At 48.5% G+C, this 18,103-nt stretch overlaps 1 pseudogene; it reads left to right on the forward strand.

Moving 5' to 3' along the window:
* Window positions 1–18,103, forward strand: part of LOC115103484 (mitogen-activated protein kinase kinase kinase kinase 3-like) — a 107,819-nt pseudogene that overhangs the window by 75,268 nt on the left and 14,448 nt on the right.

The following is an 18,103-nucleotide window of genomic DNA, read 5'->3' on the forward strand; positions in this document are numbered from 1 at the left end:
TTGAGAGAGAGAGAGAGAGAGCGAGGTTGAGAGAGAGAGAGAGAGCGAGGTTGAGAGAGAGAGAGAGAGCGAGGTTGAGAGAGAGAGAGAGAGCGAGGTTGAGAGAGAGAGAGAGAGCGAGATTGAGAGAGAGAGCGAGATTGAGAGAGAGCGAGGTTGAGAGAGAGCGAGGTTGAGAGAGAGAGAGAGAGCGAGGTTGAGAGAGAGAGAGAGCGAGTTGAGAGAGAGAGAGAGCGAGGTTGAGAGAGCGAGAGAGAGGTGAGAGAGCGAGAGGGGTTGAGAGAGAGAGAGAGCGAGGTTGAGAGGGAGAGAGAGAGTGAGGTTGAGAGAGCGAGAGAGAGCGAGGTTGAGAGAGAGCGAGAGAACGAGGTTGAGAGAGAGAGAGAGAGAGGTTGAGAGAGAGAGAGAGCGAGGTTGAGAGAGAGAGAGCGAGGGTTGAGAGAGAGAGTGAGTTGAGAGAGAGCGAGGTTGAGAGAGAGAGCGAGGTTGAGAGAAAGAGCGAGGTTGAGAGAGAGCGAGGTTGAGAGAGAGAGCGAGGTTGAGAGAGAGCGAGGTTGAGAGAGAGCGAGGTTGAGAGAGAGCGAGGTTGAGAGAGAGCGAGGTTGAGAGAGAGAGGGCGAGGTTGAGAGAGAGAGAGAGAGAGAGAGGTTGAGAGAGCGAGAGAGAGGTTGAGAGAGCGAGAGAGAGGTTGAGAGAGAGAGCGAGGTTGAGAGAGAGAGAGAGAGCGAGGTTGAGAGAGAGAGAGAGTGAGGTTGAGAGAGAGCGAGGTTGAGAGAGAGCGAGGTTTAGAGAGAGAGAGCGAGGTTGAGAGAGAGAGAGAGAGCGAGGTTGAGAGAGAGAGAGGGCGAGGTTGAGAGAGAGAGAGGCGAGGTTGAGAGAGAGAGGGCGAGGGTTGAGAGAGAGAGGGCGAGGTTAAGAGAGAGCGAGAGAGGGCGAGGTTAAGAGAGAGCGAGAGAGAGCGAGGTTGAGAGAGAGCGAGAGAGAGCGAGGTTGAGAGAGAGCGAGACAGAGCGAGGTTGAGAGAGAGCGAGACAGAGCGAGGTTGAGAGAGAGCGAGGTTGAGAGAGAGAGAGCGAGGTTGAGAGAGAGAGAGCGAGGTTGAGAGAGCGGGCGAGGTTGAGAGAGAGAGAGAGGGCGAGGTTGAGAGAGAGGGCGAGGTTGAGAGAGAGAGAGGGCGAGGTTGAGAGAGAGAAAGGGCGAGGTTGAGAGAGAGAGGGCGAGGTTGAGAGGGCGAGGTTGAGAGAGAGAGGGCGAGGTTGAGAGAGAGAGGGCGAGGTTGAGAGAGAGAGAGAGCGAGCGAGGTTGAGAGAGAGAGAGAGAGAGAGAGAGAGGTTGAGAGAGAGAGATAGCGAGGTTGAGAGAGAGAGAGCGAGGTTGAGAGAGAGCGAGGTTGAGAGAGAGAGCGAGGTTGAGAGAAAGAGCGAGGTTGAGAGAGAGCGAGGTTGAGAGAGAGCGAGGTTGAGAGAGAGCGAGGTTGAGAGAGAGAGCGAGGTTGAGAGAGAGAGAGGGCGAGGTTGAGAGAGAGAGGGCGAGGTTGAGAGAGAGAGAGGGCGAGGTTGAGAGAGGGCGAGGTTGAAAGAGGGCGAGGTTGAGAGAGAGAGAGAGAGCGAGGTTGAGAGAGAGAGAGAGAGCGAGGTTGAGAGAGAGAGAGAGAGCGAGGTTGAGAGAGAGAGAGAGCGAGGTTGAGAGAGAGAGAGAGAGAGAGAGCGAGGTTGAGAGAGCGAGAGAGAGGTTGAGAGAGCGAGAGAGAGGTTGAGAGAGAGAGCGAGGTTGAGAGAGAGAGAGAGAGCGAGGTTGAGAGAGCGAGGTTGAGAGAGAGAGAGAGTGAGGTTGAGAGAGAGTGAGGTTGAGAGAGAGCGAGGTTGAGAGAGAGCGAGGTTGAGAGAGAGCGAGGTTGAGAGAGAGCGAGGTTGAGAGAGAGAGAGAGCGAGGTTGAGAGAGAGAGAGAGCGAGGTTGAGAGAGAGAGAGAGCGAGGTTTAGAGAGAGAGAGAGAGAGCGAGGTTGAGAGAGAGCGAGGTTGAGAGAGAGAGAGAGAGAGAGCGAGGTTGAGAGAGAGAGCGAGGTTGAGAGAGAGAGAGAGAGAGCGAGGTTGAGAGGGAGAGAGAGAGCGAGGTTGAGAGAGAGAGAGAGAGAGAGGTTGAGAGAGAGAGCGAGGTTGAGAGAGAGAGCGAGGTTGAGAGAGAGCGAGGTTGAGAGAGAGCGAGGTTGAGAGAGAGAGAGAGAGGGCGAGGTTGAGAGAGAGAGGGCGAGGTTGAGAGAGAGAGGGCGAGGTTGAGAGAGAGAGAGGGCGAGGTTGAGAGAGAGAGAGAGCGAGGTTGAGAGAGAGAGAGGGCGAGGTTGAGAGAGAGAGAGGGCGAGGTTGAGAGAGAGAGGGCGAGGTTGAGAGAGAGAGAGGGCGAGGTTGAGAGAGAGAGGGCGAGGTTGAGAGAGAGAGGGCGAGGTTGAGAGAGAGAGGGCGAGGTTGAGAGAGGGCGAGGTTGAGAGAGAGAGGGCGAGGTTGAGAGAGGGCGAGGTTGAGAGAGGGCGAGGTTGAGAGAGAGCGAGGTTGATAGAGAGAGAGCGAGGTTGAGAGAGAGAGAGAGAGGTTGAGAGAGAGCGAGGTTGAGAGAGCGAGAGAGAGGTTGAGAGAGCGAGAGAGAGGTTGAGAGAGCGAGAGAGAGGTTGAGAGAGAGAGCGAGGTTGAGAGAGAGAGAGAGGTTGAGAGAGAGAGAGAGAGCGAGGTTGAGAGGGAGAGAGAGAGCGAGGTTGAGAGAGCGAGGTTGAGAGAGCGAGGTTGAGAGAGTGAGGTTGAGAGAGAGAGAGAGTGAGGTTGAGAGAGAGCGAGGTTGAGAGAGAGCGAGGTTTAGAGAGAGAGAGAGCGAGGTTGAGAGAGAGAGAGAGAGCAAGGTTGAGAGAGAGAGCGAGGTTGAGAGAGAGAGAGAGAGAGCGAGGTTGAGAGAGAGAGAGAGAGCGAGGTTGAGAGAGAGCGAGGTTGAGAGAGAGCGAGGTTGAGAGAGAGAGAGAGAGAGAGCGAGGTTGAGAGAGAGAGAGAGCGAGGTTGAGAGAGCGAGAGAGAGGTTGAGAGAGCGAGAGGGGTTGAGAGAGAGAGAGAGAGAGAGAGCGAGGTTGAGAGGGAGAGAGAGAGCGAGGTTGAGAGAGCGAGAGAGAGCGAGGTTGAGAGAGAGAGAGCGAGATTGAGAGAGAGCGAGGTTGAGAGAGAGAGAGGTTGAGAGAGAGAGAGGTTGAGAGAGAGAGAGCGAGGTTGAGAGAGAGAGCGAGGTTGAGAGAAAGAGCGAGGTTGAGAGAGAGCGAGGTTGAGAGAGAGCGAGGTTGAGAGAGAGCGAGGTTGAGAGAGAGAGAGCGAGGTTGAGAGAGAGAGGGCGAGGTTGAGAGAGAGAGAGGGCGAGGTTGAGAGAGCGAGAGGGCGGGGTTGAGAGAGCGAGAGGGCGGGGTTGAGAGAGAGAGAGGGCGGGGTTGAGAGAGAGAGAGGGCGGGGTTGAGAGAGAGAGAGGGCGGGGTTGAGAGAGAGAGGGCGGGGTTGAGAGAGAGAGAGGGCGAGGTTGAGAGAGGGCGAGGTTGAGAGAGGGCGAGGTTGAGAGAGAGCGGGGTTGAGAGAGGGCGGGGTTGAGAGAGAGAGAGGGCGAGGTTGAGAGAGGGCGAGGTTGAGAGAGGGCGAGGTTGAGAGAGAGAGAGGGCGAGGTTGAGAGAGAGAGAGAGAGAGCGAGGTTGAGAGAGCGAGAGAGCGAGGTTGAGAGAGCGAGAGAGCGAGGTTGAGAGAGAGAGAGAGCGAGGTTGAGAGAGAGAGAGAGAGGTTGAGAGAGCGAGAGAGAGGTTGAGAGAGAGAGCGAGGTTGAGAGAGAGAGAGAGGTTGAGAGAGAGAGAGAGAGCGAGGTTGAGAGGGAGAGAGAGCGAGGTTGAGAGAGCGAGGTTGAGAGAGAGAGAGAGTGAGGTTGAGAGAGAGCGAGGTTGAGAGAGAGCGAGGTTTAGAGAGAGAGAGAGCGAGGTTGAGAGAGAGAGAGAGAGCGAGGTTGAGAGAGAGAGAGAGCGAGGTTGAGAGAGAGAGAGAGAGCGAGGTTGAGAGAGAGAGAGAGAGCGAGGTTGAGAGAGAGAGAGAGAGCGAGGTTGAGAGAGAGAGAGAGAGCGAGGTTGAGAGAGAGAGAGAGAGCGAGATTGAGAGAGAGCGAGATTGAGAGAGAGCGAGGTTGAGAGAGAGCGAGGTTGAGAGAGAGAGAGAGAGAGAGCGAGGTTGAGAGAGAGAGAGAGCGAGGTTGAGAGAGAGAGAGAGCGAGGTTGAGAGAGAGAGAGAGCGAGGTTGAGAGAGCGAGAGAGAGGTTGAGAGAGCGAGAGGGGTTGAGAGAGAGAGAGAGCGAGGTTGAGAGGGAGAGAGAGAGTGAGGTTGAGAGAGCGAGAGAGAGCGAGGTTGAGAGAGCGAGAGAACGAGGTTGAGAGAGAGAGAGAGAGAGGTTGAGAGAGAGAGAGAGCGAGGTTGAGAGAGAGAGAGCGAGGTTGAGAGAGAGAGTGAGGTTGAGAGAGAGCGAGGTTGAGAGAGAGAGCGAGGTTGAGAGAAAGAGCGAGGTTGAGAGAGAGCGAGGTTGAGAGAGAGCGAGGTTGAGAGAGAGCGAGGTTGAGAGAGAGCGAGGTTGAGAGAGAGCGAGGTTGAGAGAGAGCGAGGTTGAGAGAGAGAGAGCGAGGTTGAGAGGGAGAGAGAGAGTGAGGTTGAGAGAGCGAGAGAGAGCGAGGTTGAGAGAGCGAGAGAACGAGGTTGAGAGAGAGAGAGAGAGAGGTTGAGAGAGAGAGAGAGCGAGGTTGAGAGAGAGAGAGCGAGGTTGAGAGAGAGAGTGAGGTTGAGAGAGAGCGAGGTTGAGAGAGAGAGCGAGGTTGAGAGAAAGAGCGAGGTTGAGAGAGAGCGAGGTTGAGAGAGAGCGAGGTTGAGAGAGAGCGAGGTTGAGAGAGAGCGAGGTTGAGAGAGAGCGAGGTTGAGAGAGAGAGGGCGAGGTTGAGAGAGAGAGGGCGAGGTTGAGAGAGAGAGAGAGAGAGAGAGGTTGAGAGAGCGAGAGAGAGGTTGAGAGAGAGAGCGAGGTTGAGAGAGAGAGAGAGAGCGAGGTTGAGAGAGAGAGAGAGTGAGGTTGAGAGAGAGCGAGGTTGAGAGAGAGCGAGGTTTAGAGAGAGAGAGAGCGAGGTTGAGAGAGAGAGAGAGAGCGAGGTTGAGAGAGAGAGAGGGCGAGGTTGAGAGAGAGAGAGGGCGAGGTTGAGAGAGAGAGGGCGAGGTTGAGAGAGAGAGGGCGAGGTTAAGAGAGAGCGAGAGAGGGCGAGGTTAAGAGAGAGCGAGAGAGAGCGAGGTTGAGAGAGAGCGAGAGAGAGCGAGGTTGAGAGAGAGCGAGACAGAGCGAGGTTGAGAGAGAGCGAGACAGAGCGAGGTTGAGAGAGAGCGAGGTTGAGAGAGAGAGAGCGAGGTTGAGAGAGAGAGAGCGAGGTTGAGAGAGCGGGCGAGGTTGAGAGAGAGAGAGAGGGCGAGGTTGAGAGAGAGGGCGAGGTTGAGAGAGAGAGAGGGCGAGGTTGAGAGAGAGAAAGGGCGAGGTTGAGAGAGAGAGAGGGCGAGGTTGAGAGAGAGAGGGCGAGGTTGAGAGAGAGAGGGCGAGGTTGAGAGAGAGAGGGCGAGGTTGAGAGAGAGAGGGCGAGGTTGAGAGAGAGAGGCGAGGTTGAGAGAGAGGGCGAGGTTGAGAGAGAGGGCGAGGTTGAGAGAGAGGGTGCGAGGTTTTAGAGAGAGGGCGAGGTTGAGAGAGAGGGCGAGGTTGAGAGAGAGAGCGAGGTTGAGAGAGAGAGAGCGAGGTTGAGAGAGAGAGGGCGAGGTTGAGAGAGAGAGAGAGAGGGCGAGGTTGAGAGAGAGAGAGAGAGAGGGCGAGGTTGAGAGAGAGAGAGGGCGAGGTTGAGAGAGGGCGAGGTTGAGAGAGGGCGAGGTTGAGAGAGTGCGAGGTTGAGAGAGAGAGAGAGAGCGAGATTGAGAGAGAGAGAGAGAGAGAGCGAGATTGAGAGAGAGAGAGAGAGAGAGCGAGGTTGAGAGAGAGAGAGAGAGAGAGCGAGGTTAAGAGAGAGAGAGAGAGAGCGAGGTTGAGAGAGAGAGAGAGCGAGGTTGAGAGAGAGAGCGAGGTTGAGAGAGAGAGAGAGCGAGGTTGAGAGAGAGAGAGAGAGAGCAAGGTATGACCATATTAGAGAGACATATTTCCCCCAGATTACACAGATCCACAAAGAATTCGAAAACAAATCCAATTTTGAAAAACTCCCATATCTTTTGGGTGAAATTCCACAGTGTGCCATCACAGCAGCAAGATTTGTGACGTGTTGCCACGAGAAAAGGGCAACCAGTGAAGAACAAACACCATTGTAAATACAACCCATGTTTATGCTTCTGTGTCCTGTGTCCTTTAACTATTTGTACATTGTATATATATATATATATGACATTTGTAACGTCTTTACTGTTTTGAAACTTCTGTATGTGTAATGTTTACTGTTAATTTTTGTTGTTTTTCACTTTATATATTCACTTTGTATGTTGTCTACCTCACTTGCTTTGGCAATGTTAACACATGTTTCCCATGCCAATAAAAAATTGAATTGAGAGAGAGGGCGAGGTTGAGAGAGGGGGCGAGGTTGAGAGAGGGGGCGAGGTTGAGAGAGGGGGCGAGGTTGAGAGAGAGGGCGAGGTTGAGAGAGAGGGCGAGGTTGAGAGAGAGGGCGAGGTTGAGAGAGAGGGCGAGGTTGAGAGAGAGGGCGAGGTTGAGAGCGAGGTTGAGAGAGAGAGCGAGGTTGCGAGAGAGAGAGAGAGAGCGAGGTTGCGAGAGAGAGAGAGAGAGGTTGAGAGAGAGCGAGGTTGAGAGAGAGAGAGAGAGAGCGAGGTTGAGAGAGAGAGAGAGCAAGGTTGAGAGAGAGAGAGAGAGAGAGAGCGAGGTTGGGAGAGAGAGAGCGAGGTTGTGAGAGAGAGAGCGAGGTTGAGAGAGAGAGAGAGAGCGAGGTTGAGAGAGAGCGAGGTTGAGAGAGAGAGGGAGAGAGAGAGAGAGAGCGAGCTTGAGAGAGCGAGAGCGAGGTTGAGAGAGCGAGGTTGAGAGAGAGAGAGAGAGCAAGGTTGAGAGAGAGAGAGAGAGCGAGGTTGAGAGAGAGAGAGAGAGCGAGGTTGAGAGAGAGAGAGAGAGAGGGCGAGGTTGAGAGAGAGGGCGAGGTTGAGAGAGAGGGCGCGAGGTTTTAGAGAGGGTGCGAGGTTGAGAGAGAGGGCGAGGTTGAGAGCGAGAGCGAGGTTGAGAGAGAGAGCGAGGTTGAGAGAGAGGGCGAGGTTGAGAGAGAGGGCGAGGTTGAGAGAGAGGGCGAGGTTGAGAGAGAGGGCGAGGTTGAGAGAGAGGGCGAGGTTGAGAGCGAGGTTGAGAGAGAGAGCGAGGTTGAGAGCGAGGTTGAGAGAGAGAGCGAGGTTGCGAGAGAGAGAGAGAGAGCGAGGTTGCGAGAGAGAGAGAGAGCGAGGTTGAGAGAGAGAGAGAGAGCGAGGTTGAGAGAGAGAGAGAGCAAGGTTGAGAGAGAGAGAGAGAGAGCGAGGTTGAGAGAGAGAGCGAGGTTGTGAGAGAGAGAGCGAGGTTGAGAGAGAGAGAGAGAGCGAGGTTGAGAGAGAGCGAGGTTGAGAGAGAGAGGGAGAGAGAGAGAGAGAGCGAGCTTGAGAGAGCGAGAGCGAGGTTGAGAGAGCGAGGTTGAGAGAGAGAGAGAGAGAGCAAGGTTGAGAGAGAGAGAGAGAGCGAGGTTGAGAGAGAGAGAGAGAGAGGGCGAGGTTGAGAGAGAGGGCGAGGTTGAGAGAGAGGGCGAGGTTGAGAGAGAGGGCGCGAGGTTTTAGAGAGGGTGCGAGGTTGAGAGAGAGGGCGAGGTTGAGAGCGAGAGCGAGGTTGAGAGAGAGAGCGAGGTTGAGAGAGAGAGGGCGAGGTTGAGAGAGAGAGAGAGGGCGAGGTTGAGAGAGAGAGAGAGGGCGAGGCTTGAGAGAGAGAGGGCGAGGTTGAGAGAGAGAGAGGGCGAGGTTGAGAGAGAGAGAGGGCGAGGTTGAGAGAGAGAGAGAGAGAACGAGGTTGAGAGAGAGAGAGAGCGAGGTTGAGAGAGAGAGAGGGCGAGGTTGAGAGAGAGGGCGAGGTTGAGAGAGAGAGCGAGGTTGAGAGAGAGAGAGAGAGCGAGGTTGAGAGAGAGAGAGCGAGGTTGAGAGAGAGAGAGCGAGGTTGAGAGAGAGAGAGGGCGAGGTTGAGAGGGCGAGGTTGAGAGAGCGAGGTTGAGAGAGAGAGAGAGAGGGCGAGGTTGAAAGAGGGCGAGGTTGAGAGAGAGCGAGGGCGAGGTTGAGAGAGAGCGAGGGCGAGGTTGAGAGAGAGAGAGAGCGAGGTTGAGAGAGAGAGAGAGCGAGGTTGAGAGAGAGAGAGCGAGGTTGAGAGAGAGCGAGAGCGAGGTTGAGAGAGAGCGAGGTTGAGAGAGAGAGCGAGGTTGAGAGAGAGAGAGAGAGCGAGGTTGAGAGAGAGAGAGAGCGAGGTTGAGAGAGAGAGAGAGCGAGGTTGAGAGAGAGAGAGAGAGAGAGCGAGGTTGAGAGAGAGAGGGCGAGGTTGACACAGAGAGAGAGAGAGAGCGAGGTTGAGAGAGAGAGAGAGAGCGAGGTTGAGAGAGAGAGCGAGGTTGAGAGAGAGAGCGAGGTTGAGAGAGAGAGAGAGAGCGAGGTTGAGAGAGAGAGAGAGCGAGGTTGAGAGAGAGATGGCGAGGTTGAGAGAGAAAGGGCGAGGTTGAGAGAGAGGATGATGCAACGGGGATGGTTATCAAAGAGCACCGCCCTCTCAATGACGACGGACTCAGACAAGGGGGAGGTTGGAGAGATGAGAGGCGAGGGATAGAGGAGGGCAGAGAGGTGACAGTCACTGAGCCGGAAAGCCTGGGATCTTCTGTCAACTCTCCTGTCTTTACTGTGGAGATAGAGTTTAAGCTCAGAGAAAAGGGTTAAAAAGGCCTTTGCCATTAGTTTACCCCTCCTACTCTATAGAATCTTGACTTAACTGACAGAATTACCAAGCTTTTTTTATTTATTAAGCAAAGTTTAATCTTTCAAAGAAAACTGCAGTTTAAAACTGAGTTTTGTTCTAACTGTAAACTATGTCCTGAATTAGATAACTGCATTATTTCTGAGTTGCTGTGTCATTGTCGACCTTGGTCATTTCTCATCATTGTACTAAATCCTCATAATGTCTCACCTTTTAACGATTGTCTCCTTTTGACATGTTGGTGATACCTCAATTAGAGCGCATGGAAATTAAACCTTAAAATATGAGTTGCCCCACTTAAAATACTTAGTTGTATCAACTAATAATATATTTCAAAATGTGTCATATCAACTTGATTTTCTGAGTTTAAGGCTGTGGTCTAACCAATGATGTATCTTATTGGGTGCATCTTATCTTTTAAAATGTATACTGTAAATATTTCAAATAATTTTATAGTGATCATTGTCATAACCAGTAAGGACAAGTATTGTGTCCAGCATAAACAGCTATTTGTTTGTTTCATATGCAGTAGCTGCCATTACATGAAGTGTCAACCAACATGTATTTTGTTGACGTTCAAACAAACAGCTCAGCTGTCTCTATGGGGGTGCCACAGGGTTCAATTCTCGGGCCGATGATTGTGATTCTCTGATCCACCTCTACACAGACGACACCATTCTGTATACCTCTTCTTTGGACACTGTGTTAACTAGCCTCCAGACGAGCTTCAAAGCCATTACAACTCTCCTTCCGTGGCCTCCAATTGCTCATAAATGCAAGTAAAACTAAATGCATGCTATGCATGCTGCCCGCACCCGCCCGCCCGTCCAGCATCACTACTCTGGACGGTTCTGACTTAGAATATGTGGACAACTACAAATACCTAGGTGTCTGGTTACTGTAAACTCTCCTTCCAGACTCACATTAAGCATCTCCAATCCAAAATTAAATCTAGAATCGGCTTCCTATTTCGCAACACAGCAAACTTCGCTCATGCTGCCAAACATACCCTTGTAAAACTGACCATCCTACCAATCCTCGACTTCGGCGATGTCATTTACAAAATAGCCTCCAACACTCTACTCAACAAGTTGGATGCACTCTATCACAGTGCCATCAAATCAAGTTTATTTATATAGCCCTTCGTACATCAGCTGATATCTCAAAGTGCTGTACAGAAACCCAGCCTAAAACCCCAAACAGCAAGCAATGCAGGTGTAGAAGCACGGTGGCTAGGAAAAACTCCCTAGAAAGGCCAAAACCTAGGAAGAAACCTAGAGAGGAACCAGGCTATGTGGGGTGGCCAGTCCTCTTCTGGCTGTGCCGGGTGGAGATTAGAACAGAACATGGCCAAGATGTTCAAACGTTCATAAATGACCAGCATGGTCCAATAATAATAAGGCAGAACAGTTGAACCTGGAGCAGCAGCACGGCCAGGTGGACTGGGGACAGCAAGGAGTCATCATGTCAGGTAGTCCTGAGGCATGGTCCTAGGGTTCAGGTCCTCCTAGAGAGAGAAAGAAAAAGGGAAAGAGAGAATTAGAGAGAGCACACTTAAATTCACACAGGACACCGAAGAGGACAGGAGAAGTACTCCAGATATAACAAACTGACCCTAGCCCCCCGACACATAAACTACTGCAGCATAAATACTGGAGGCTGAGACAGGAGGGGTCAGGAGACACTGTGGCCCCATCCGAGGACACCCCCCGGACCGGGCCAAACAGGAAGGATATAACCCCATCCACTTTGCCAAAGCACAGCCCCCACACCACTAGAGGGATATCTTCAACCACCAACCACCAGAGATAGGTAGGAGCAAGCTCATGTAATGCTTTGTAGGTTAGCAGTAAAACCTTGAAATCAGCCCTTGCTTTGACAGGAAGCCAGTGTAGGGAGGCTAGCACTGGAGTAATATGATACAAATTTTGGGTTCTAGTCAGGATTCTAGCAGCCGTATTTAGCACTAACTGAAGTTTATTTAGTGCTTTATCCGGGTAGCCGGAAAGTAGAGCATTGCAGTAGTCTAACCTAGAAGTAACAAAAGCATGGATTAATTTCTGAGTTTCTGATTTTTGCAATGTTACGTAGATGGAAAAAAGCTGTCCTTGAAATGGTCTTGATATGTTCTTCAAAAGAGAGATCAGGGTCCAGAGTAACGCTGAGGTCCTTCACAGTCTCATTTGAGACGACTGTACAACCATTAAGATTAATTGTCAGATTCAACAGAAGATCTCTTTGTTTCTTGGGACCTAGAACAAGCATCTCTGTTTTGTCCGTGTTTAAAAGTAGAAAGTTTGCAGCCATCCACTTCCTTATGTCTGAAACACATGCTTCTAGCGAGGGCAATTTTGGGGCTTCACCATGTTTCATTGAAATGTACAGCTGTGTGTCATCCGCATAGCAGTGAAAGTTGACATTATGTTTTCGAATGACATCCCCAAGAGGTAAAATATATAGTGAAAACAATAGTGGTCCTAAAACGGAACCTTGAGGAACACCGAAATGTACAGTTGATTTGTCAGACAGACAAACCATTCACAGAGACAAACTGATATCTTTCCGACAGATAAGATCTAAACCAGGCCAGAACTTGTCCGTGTAGACCAATTTGGGTTTCCGATCTCTCCAAAAGAATGTGGTGATCGATGGTATCAAAAGCAGCACTAAGGTCTAGGAGCACGAGGACAGATGCAGAGCCTCGGTCTGATGCCATTAAAAGGTCATTTACCACCTTCACAAGTGCAGTCTCAGTGCTATGATGGGGTCTAAAACATTTCGTATACATTGTTTGTTTTCAGGAAGGCAGTGAGTTGCTGCACAACAGCCTTTTCAAAAAAAATTGAGAGGAATGGAAGATTCGATATAGGCCGATTAGTTTTTAAAAATATTTTCTGGGTCAAGGTTTGGCTTTTTCAAGAGAGGCTTTTATTACTGCCACTTTTAGTGAGTTCGTTACACATCCGGTGGATAGAGAGCCGTTTATTATGTTCAACATAGGAGGGCCAAGAACAGGAAGCAGCTCTTTCAGTAGTTTAGTTGGAATAGGGTCCAATAAGCAGCTTGAAGGTTTAGAGGCCATGATTATTTTCATCATTGTGTCAAGAGATATAGTACTAAAACACTTCTCTCTTGATCCTAGGTCCTGGCAGAGTTGTGCAGACTCAGGACAACTGAGCTTTGAAGGAATACCCAGATTTAAAGGAATACCCAGATTTCCTCAATTAAGTTAGAAAAATAGGATGATCGAGCAGCAGTAAGGGCTCTTCGGTACTGTCTTTCCAAGCTAGTCGGAAGACTTCCAGTTTGGTGTGGCGCCATTTCCGTTCCAATTTTCTGGAAGCTTGCTTCAGAGCTCGGGTATTTTCTCTGTACCAGGGAGCTAGTTTCTTATGAGAAATGTTTTTAGGGGTGCAACTGCATCTAGGGTATTGCGCAAGGTTAAATTGAGTTCTTCTGTTAGGTGGTTAACTGATTTTTGTCCTCTGGCGTCCTTGGGTAGACAGAGGGAATCTGGAAGGACATCAAGGAATCTTTGTGTTGTCTGTGAATTTATAGCACGACTTTTGATGTTCCTTGGTTGGGGTCTGAGCAGATTATTTGTTGCAATTGCAAACGTAATAAAATGGTGGTCCGATAGTCCAGGATTATGAGGGAAAACATTAAGATCCACAACATTTATTCCATGGGACAAAACTAGGTCCAGAGTATGACTGTGGCAGTGAGTGGGTCCAGAGACATGTTGGACAAAACCCACTGAATTGATGATGGCTCCGAAAGCCTTTTGGAGTGGGTCTGTGGACTTTTTCATGTGAATATTAAAGTCACCAAATATTAGAATATTATCTGCTATGACTACAAGGTCCGATAGGAATTCAGGGAACTCAATGAGGAACGCTGTATATGGCCCAGGAGGCCTGTAAACAGTAGCTATAAAAAGTGATTTGAGTAGGCTGCATAGATTTCATGACTAGAAGCTCAAAAGACGAAAACATCATTTTTTTTTTGTAAATTGAAATTTGCTATCGTAAATGTTAGCAACACCTCCGCCTTTGCGGGATGCACGGGGGATATGGTCACTAGTGTAGCCAGGAGGTGAGGCCTCATTTAACACAGTAAATTCATCAGGCTTAAGCCATGTTTCAGTCAGGCCAATCACATCAAGATTATGATCAGTGATTAGTTCATTGACTATAATTGCCTTTGAAGTAAGGGATCTAACATTAAGTAGCCCTATTTTGAGATGTGAGGTATCATGATCTCTTTCAATAATGACAGGAATGGAGGAGGTCTTTATCCTGGTGAGATTGCTAAGGCGAACACCGCCATGTTTAGTTTTGCCCAACCTAGGTCGAGGCACAGACACGGTCTCAATGGGGATAGCTGAGCTGACTACACTGACTGTGCTAGTGGCAGACTCCACTATGCTGGCAGGCTGGCTAACAGCCTGCTGCCTGGCCTGCACCCTATTTCATTGTGGAGCTAGAGCCCTGTCTATGTTGGTAGATAAGATGAGAGCACCCCTCCAGCTAGGATGGAGTCCGTTACTACTCAGCAGGTCAGGCTTGGTCCTGTTTGTGGGTGAGTCCCAGAAAGAGGGCCAATTATCTACAAATTCTATCTTTTGGGAGGTGCAGAAAACAGTTTTCAACCAGCGATTGAGTTGTGAGACTGCTGTAGAGCTCATCACTCCCCCTAACTGGGAGGGGGCCAGAGACAATTACTCGATGCCGACACATCTTTCTAGCTGATATACACGCTGAAGCTATGTTGCGCTTGGTGATCTCTGACTGTTTCATCCTAACATCGTTGGTGCCGGCGTGGATAACAATATCTCTATACTCTCTACACTCGCCAGTTTTAGCTTTAGCCAGCACCATCTTCAGATTAGCCGTAACGTCGGTAGCCCTGCCCCCTGGTAAACAGTGTATGCTCGCTGGATGATTCATTTTAAGTCTAATACTGCGGGTAATGGAGTCGCCAATGACTAGAGTTTTCAATTTGTCAGAGCTAATGGTGGGAAGCTTCGGCGTCTCAGACCCCGTAACGGGAGGAGTAGAGACAAGAGAAGGCTCGGCCTCTGACTCCGACTCGCTGCTTAATGGGGAAAACCGGTTGAAAGTTTCTGTCGGCTGAATGAGTGACACCGGTTGAGCATTCCTACAGCATTTCCTTCCAGAAACCGTGAGAAAGTTGTCCGGCTGCGGGGACCGTGCGAGGGGATTTATACTAACGTTACCATCTGTACTTACTGGTGGCACAGACGCTGTTTCATCCTTTCCTACACTGAAATTACCCTTGCCTAACGATTGCGTCTGAAGCTGGGCTTGTAGCACAGCTATCCTCGCCGTAAGGCGATCGTTCTCCTGTATATTATGAGTACAGCGACTGCAATTAGAAGGCATCATTTTAATGTTACTACTTAGTAGTAAGGTTGTTGGAGGTCCTGACGAACCATGTCCAGATAAAGCGTCCGGAGTGAAAAAGTTAAGGGGAAAAACTAAAATATAAACGGTAATTAAAAAGTAAAAACCGTAAAGTTGTCAGGTAGCAAAATAGGTTGGCAACAAAACGCACAGCAACACGTAAACAAGTCTGCCATCTGTTTTGTCACCAAAGCCCCATATACTACCCACCACTGTGACCTGTATGCTCTCGTTGGCTGGCCCTCGCTTCATACTCGCCACCAAACCCACTGGCTCCAGGTCATTTACAAGTCTCTGCTAGGTAAAGCCCAGCCTTATCTCAGCTCACTGGTCACCATAGCAGCATCCACCCGTAGCACGCTCTCCAGCAGATATATCTCACTGGTCACCCCCAAAGCCAATTCATCCTTTGGCCACCTTTCCTTCCAGTTCTCTGCTGCCAATGACTGGAACGAACTGCAAAAATCACAGAAGCTGGAGACTCATATCTCCCTCACTAGCTTTAAGCACCAGCTGTCAGAGCAGCTCACAGATCACTGCACCTGTACATAGCCCATCCAACTACCTCATCCCCATACTGTATTTATTTATTTTTTATCTTGCTCCTTTGCACCCCAGTATCTCTACTTGCACATTCATCTTCTGCACATCTACCATTCTAGTGTTTAATTGTAATATTGTAATTACTTCGCCAACATGGCCTATTTATTGCCTTACCTCCCTTATCCTACCTCATTTGCACACACTGTATATAGACTTTTTCTACTGTATTAATGACTGTATGTTTTGTTTATTCCATGGGTAACTGTGTTGTTGTATGTGTCGAACTGCTTTGCTTTATCTTGTCCAGGTCGCAGTTGTAAATGAGAACTTGTTCTCAACTAGCCTACCTGGTTAAATAAAAATAAAAATCACTAATCAGCATAGTCTTTGCTTGTGTGTATCCATTACGTGCTTAACCAATTAAATGAATGTTATTATTAAGAGGTATGATGTATTTGCATGCATGAATGAATGACTGCCATAGGGCATGCCAATGAATAGATGTTCACTGATTGCTTTATCAAAAAGCAATCACATTGCATTTCGACTAGAATTACAGTATACATAGCACCTCTGCACAACAAAACCTCAATATCACCGATCATTCAAAGGAGATGGAGCTTTAACATGTCGGTCCAACCTTACTCATTTATTTTTTCGGTCCAACCTTATTCATTTATTTTTCATTTCTAATACTCATCATCATGCAGTTATAATGACTTTCTGACTCTTGAGGAATAGAACATGCAAAGTGAAATGAAATAAGGCTTCTGTCTTGTAACCGTCTTCATTTCTCCTTGGACTTGCAGATCGATTACGAAGCGGGATCTCCCAAAAGCTCCTTCTTGGGAGGGCATAGGTAAGTGAGACTGCATGCATGGAGGTTTCAAGTTTTAATGTCCCGTGCACAAGTACAGTAAAATGCTAGCTTTAAACCCAACAATGCAAGCATTTCGCTACACCTGCAATAACATCCGCTAAACTTGTGTACGCGACCAATAAAACGTCATTTTTTATTTGGTTTGCAGTAATCGATATCAATGTAGTACTAAAAATAACATAAGGTAGAACAAAAACACACAATAAATAAAAATAAGAACACAAAGAAAGCTACAGGGTCAGTTCCAATACCATATTTAGAATGTGTAGGGATACAGGAGTAGTAGAGGTAGATAATGTGGCGTGAAAAAGTATTTGCCTCCTTTCTGATTTGATCTATTTTTGCATATTTAATACTGAATGTTATCAGGTCTTCAACCAAAACCTAATATTAGATAAAGGGAACCTGAGTGAACAAATAACAACAATTACATACTTATGTCATAAATTAAGTTAGGCACGGTGACCCTGTGTGAAAAATAATTGCCCCCTTACACTCTCAATAACCGGTTGTACCACCTTTAGCTCCAATGACTCCAACCTAACACAGAGAATTCTACAGGAGAATGTCATGCTGCAAGACAACTTTTTTTACAGCACTGCATGTGTAAGGGTATGGTGACTAGGCAAGTTGCATTCAAATACAAAATGTATGAAATACAAAGTATTTTCAAATACTTTGTTTTCTTCACCTTTTCTGGAGTGTACCTTTGCCACTAGGCAAGGCCAATCAAGCCCAAATAAAGTATTTGAAATGATTTCAAATAGTATTTGAACCCAACTCTGGTTGCATTGCACTGAATCTTAATGGGCATCTTGAATATGTGTAGACTTTTTTTCAAAACTTTTCCACTCTCCGTTCATATTTTATTGTTTATTTGTAGAGACAGCCATGAATGAAGGAGAGAGGGATAATAGGGGAAGATGTAGATTTGACAAGGCCGGTGGGGCGTCGAGACAGATGGAATGACACACGAGTGAGACAGGCGAGAGGTGTCGCTCCCAGTTACACTAACCGATGGGCCTTGTCACAATCTGTGAAGTTTGAGCTTTTCACACAAAGCAATGCAGCACCCTTATATACATTATTAGTAATAATATGATAATTTGGTTATTTAGCTTAGCCACAACCTGTTAAGCTAGCGCCTTACACACTAACAACATACCATCCTGTCTTATACAGGACTAGTAATAATATATGGTAATTTAGCTTAGGCGCTACCTGTGTCGCTAGCGCTTTCCACAGTACTAGTATACAGTATATTTGTTGGTAATTGACTTAGCCATAACATGTGAAGCTTGCGCTTTCCACACACAGCCTAGCAATGTGGCATGGTCCCTCTGCTCTTATACAGTACTAGTAATAATGATTATGGTCATTTAGCTTAGCCACAACTTGTGTAGCTAGCGCTCTCCACACAAAGCAACATACTAGCATCCTCTCTTAAACAGTAGTCTACTATGCAGACCCTGGCAACATCTCTGATCCAGTGCCACTATGACTATGACTATGATTGTATCTCATGGTCCAGTGGCATAAAAAAAATCTGAAAGACAATCTTCAAATGGCCCAAAACCAACTGATGAGAATTATACTCAAGCTCAGCCCTAGAATGCACATTTGTCCTAATAAATTCAGGGAACTGAACTGACTTCCAGTTGATCTCCGGGTGGTGCAGATCAAACTGTTAATTTTAAAAGTTACGACCTTGCCCCCAGTTACCTGTCTGGTTATTTTAATTTAATTAGAGACTCTCGTAGCCATCACACCAGAGCCAGTGTTACCAATATCAGACCGCTGCATGATAGGAGCATGGCTGGAAAAAGCTATTTTCTTAACACTGGTGCAGAGGAATGGAATGGTGTACCAAACCATATAAAATCCATCCCTACACAAGGGAGTTTTATGATAAACCTTAAAGGGATAGTTCACCCAAATGACCAAATAACATATTGGTTTATGACAACAATCTATGCTTTGGTTTAGTTTCCCTGGGACTGTTCCAAGTGCATTTGTGGCACAAATCCCATTCAAGTTATGGGACCGATATTAGCATTTTTCGCACATCTATAAGTGACTTTGTTAAGCTTCACAATCAATTTTAGATACTTTTGGATGATTTGAAAGTTATGCATGAAAAATGCTAATATATCGGTCCCATGACTTGATTAGGATTTGTCCCACAAAACCATATCATGCATTGCTGTCATACCTTGTCCATAGACTGCTTACAGGG

This window comes from Oncorhynchus nerka, linkage group LG21 (genome assembly GCF_034236695.1).
Source record: "Oncorhynchus nerka isolate Pitt River linkage group LG21, Oner_Uvic_2.0, whole genome shotgun sequence".
Taxonomy (NCBI): Eukaryota; Metazoa; Chordata; class Actinopteri; order Salmoniformes; family Salmonidae; genus Oncorhynchus; species Oncorhynchus nerka.